This window comes from Ixodes scapularis, unplaced genomic scaffold (assembly GCF_016920785.2).
Source record: "Ixodes scapularis isolate PalLabHiFi unplaced genomic scaffold, ASM1692078v2 PGA_scaffold1__304_contigs__length_218370807, whole genome shotgun sequence".
In the NCBI taxonomy this organism is placed as follows: domain Eukaryota; kingdom Metazoa; phylum Arthropoda; class Arachnida; order Ixodida; family Ixodidae; genus Ixodes; species Ixodes scapularis.
The window spans coordinates 15,865,396-15,869,365 of NW_024609846.1; the positions used below are offsets into that span (position 1 = coordinate 15,865,396).

Consider the following 3,970-nt stretch of genomic DNA (forward strand, 5'->3'; position numbering starts at 1 on the left):
GCGCCGAAAACTTGCGTTTCTTTGTGTCCCGAAATTCAAGGAGACTTGACGCATTTGAAGAAAGGGTCTCTTCCCGCGTCTCCCCAACGTAGGAATTCTCGCCAGATACAGGAGGAGTATACACGAACTCATCTCTGTTACGTGACGGCGCGGTGGTGGCGCGTCGGGCGCACTTCCGGTCTGCGGCTGTGGGCGGAAACCCCCATGTGAGGCGTGTATTGCTGCGTTGTTTTGAAAGGAACCTGACAAAAACCTACCTTCTCGTAAAACGCCGCGACTGGGGCTGTACCAAAATCGTCGAGAAAGGTTTGAAGACGGCGCGAGGTCACGCGTCTTTTCGGCCTTATGCGAGCGCGCTCTTCTTTTACAAAAATACGACGATCCGTTGGAGATACCGCTTTATGAGTGACATTTTTAGGATTTGTAGCGTCCCGCCTTTCGATTCTGCGTTTTTTTTTTGTTTTTTTTCTTCTAAAATTCAATTTTCGGTTTAGCATCTCTTTAAGACAATGGTACTTAAAGTACTATTTCAAATAGGATTAGACAACTTAATTGTACCTTACTTGAAGTACATTCTCTGAGCATGTGCTTGTACTTTGCTAAAGTATTTTTTCTCTGGTAATTTCTGAAGAAAGTAATATTCCCGACTCTAAAGTACATTCCTCAATTTTGGAAACAAAAAATGGCGTATCTTCATGTGAAAACGCGCTGTCGTCTTCCGAGACGTCTTCTAGTCATTTGTCTGAGTGAAGTAATGGCGGCTATTGGACCGATAAAAATAGGTGTCTTATAAGTGTATTGTATTAAAAAGTTCGTCGGCGAGAGTAAAGGAACTACCCCGTGACGACTTGACTTTATCCAGTATTTGCCGTCATTTCCGAAAAAAAACTGATACTCCTCCGATTACCCCTGGAGCAATGCATACCAGATAAAATAAAGGAAAAAATAGGGTTTGAAACGGCATCACAAAAGGTGATGTTGAAAAGTATTTGTACGTCACTTTAAGAGTATGTTGTATTTATAGTACTTTACTTCAAGTACATTGCGCCCGGTGTATTTAAGATACTTAAAGTACATAACCCCTAACCGACTTTGCACTTTACTTCAAGTACTTTTCAGATGTACTTTACGCAACACTCTTAACGAGCAAACGCTGTCTGCCAAATCAAGCTCAGGCCCTGCTGAACCTCACAGTAGAGGTGATACATTCGCGGCACATCTTTGACCAGAAAACAGAAAGTTCAAAACAATTAATCACACAGAAGCGGAACCAGTATAAACACAAGCCGCTTTATATTTCGCTAGCAGAATTTCGTTAACGAAGCGCAACATTTATGCACTTTCCTGTTACTATAAAAATACCGGTCAATCAATTTTATTTCCTTTCCATCTGAGAGGGGGAGGCAGGGGAAAAAAGCAGCATGTCGCTACTTGACGAAGACCCCGCCTCCCCTTTACATCCGCAGAAGCTCAACATATGAGTGAATGAACAATTTAACATATATAAAGACAGGTAATCGAGTGTTTATACACGACAATGGTGACAATTATATACAGGGCCGAGGCTTAAACAAGGTAAACATAATTCAGAGTTGCATTCAGAGTATTGGAAGGAGGAGACTGAAAAGGTCAGGATGAAAACGGAGGGATGGAGGGGCCGAGATTTGTCCATGTTTGCACGAGCCACGGCTTGTGACCTTTTTTTAATAGCAAAAGTGTGGTATGTTTTACAAGTGCTGTCCATGACGCGAATTAATGTGCAGAGGCTCCACCGAGTATTCGCGGTGTTCATCTGGGGCTCAGTCGGGGAAAGATGTGCCCGAACCAATTTGTTCCGTTCTGTTCGCAGTGGTGGGTTAGGTCTGTCTCACTTGTTTATAAGGCATATTGTGTCTCGGTTTATGTTTCTGAGAGATCAGAATCACTATTTTTTACGTACAGTTATGCAGGTTCGTTTGCGTAAAGTTTTACCGAATTTTGTCGTGTCTTCCAGTGATGTTATTTGTGCAGGGCCGTGAGGCTATTTGCGAGAAGTTTTGCTTTCCTTCCGAATATTGAGTGTTCGTTTTTCTTTAGACTATCTAAGTACTGCCCGACGAAAAAAGCTATACAACGATTTGGTGGATGTTTTAATGCCGGTACCTCTGTACAGAGCATTATACAGTGAGGGCCCTGGTATTGACGTCCTGAAGAGGGTTAAAGGGGCACTGACACATCAAAATCATATTTTTTTTTATTATCCGAAACGGTCGAAAACGATGCCGGGACATTAGCCTCAAAATTTGAAATTTGGGAATTCAGTATTCGTGAAGTAAAAAAACAATTTCCAAATGCCGAATTCGAAGTTCCCGCGCGATCGGCGCCGGTGCCTTGACGTCAAAAATTGCGGAGACCTGAGAGTCCCCTTTCCTGTCACCACTCCCTGCTGTTGCCATGGCGACCCAAAGCGAGGAGGAAAGGAGCGAGCGCCGGCTAGCGCCGGCGTTGCGGCGGACCGGTTTTGAGCGGTGTCGCCTGTTTTCCGTTTGGAGGATACAAATCCAGGAGACGGCACCACAACGAACTCCCGATTTTTGGTATTTCAAAAAGAAGGGCCGTAGTGCGTTCGAAATTGCGTTAAAAAACATGTTTTAGGATTGCCGTCATTAAATGTTATAAAGATGCCGCCTACAAAGCTTCTAAATTTCCTGATTTTTGACGTCACCGATCAAAAGAAGCGAGGAGGCGAGAAGCGGGAAAATCAAACGCCAAAAAGAAAAAGGCGCGCGTGCGCGCGGGAAAATTTTTTTTCGCGATGCGGTTTTTTTTGCGTGTCTATGGCTGCAACTTGCATCGTTTTAGACAATAAAAATAAATACGACCTTTGGGGTGTCAGTGCCCCTTTAAGAGATTGCCAGTTAAACCCTCCATTAAATCCTTTTTTTTTTTTTTCAAGCTGCATTCAGGTACTTTGCCTGTGAAACCATGGTTGGCGGCAAAAGGGATATACGTACCATGGTCGGTAAATTGTTGACTGTGCAAGCAACCAGAAACGATAGAACATGTGTTTATTGAGTGCTGGGACGCGGTTTTTCACTGGGACATACTCCAGCGCACTATAAAGAAAACCCTCCCTATAAACCCGCGCGGCATTCGATTCCTGCGAGTCGAAAATGAAGGTGGAGTGCCATATGACATGTTTATGGCTCTAAGCTTACATAGCATCTGGAAGACGAAAATGGGTGTCCGCCATGCGGAAGCGAATGTTCGTCCTGTCCGAGAAAATTTTATTCAAAGTGTCGCGTACATTCGCGAAGTGTACCGCCAACGGCCTGAGCCTCCCGAATGGATGTCGCTTTTGGACGAGTGTGTTTCCTTGAAGGAATTTTAATGTACTCCCGTCAGCAAGCTGGGGCTGCCGTGTTTTTAGTCTCCTTTTTATAACTATGCTGAAAAACGCCAAAAAGGCAATAAAGAGAAAAAAACAAAAAAAAGTGGCGCAGTGGAAGCGTGCTGGGCCCATAACCCAGAGGTCCGTGGGTCGAAACCACGCTCTGCTAAGTGTTTTTTTTTTTTTTTTTTCCGTATTGTCTGTTTATTGTATTTTTTTTATTTTTTCATCGGTATTTGCTGGCACAAATAAAAGGAAAATCGAGATTTTTTTTTACTATAATGTAAATCAGAATGGTTTTATTCAAATCACCTTTATTTGATTAAATGAGATTAATTTGATTTCAATCACTGTAGCTATAAAATATTGAATCTTTATTGTTACGTGCATTTTTAAACGTGCCAGTAGCGTCTGATCAATATGTCGATCACTGATAACAGTATGTGGGATAAAAAAATGCAGTAAATTTAAACTATACAGTTTAACTAACTTTTTATTGATCTGACACTCGTTATACTGGAACAAGAACAGCTCTGATTTTCTTAGAAGAGCACTGCCTTTGGCTCGTGATAAACATTTTAGAAATGTTTGAATAAAATT

At 42.4% G+C, this 3,970-nt stretch overlaps 1 pseudogene; it reads left to right on the top strand.

Annotated features, from left to right (window-relative positions):
* Positions 1–1,485: 1,485 nt before the first annotated feature.
* Positions 1,486–3,370, top strand: LOC121836181 (annotated as a pseudogene).
* The last annotated feature ends 600 nt before the right edge of the window (positions 3,371–3,970 follow it).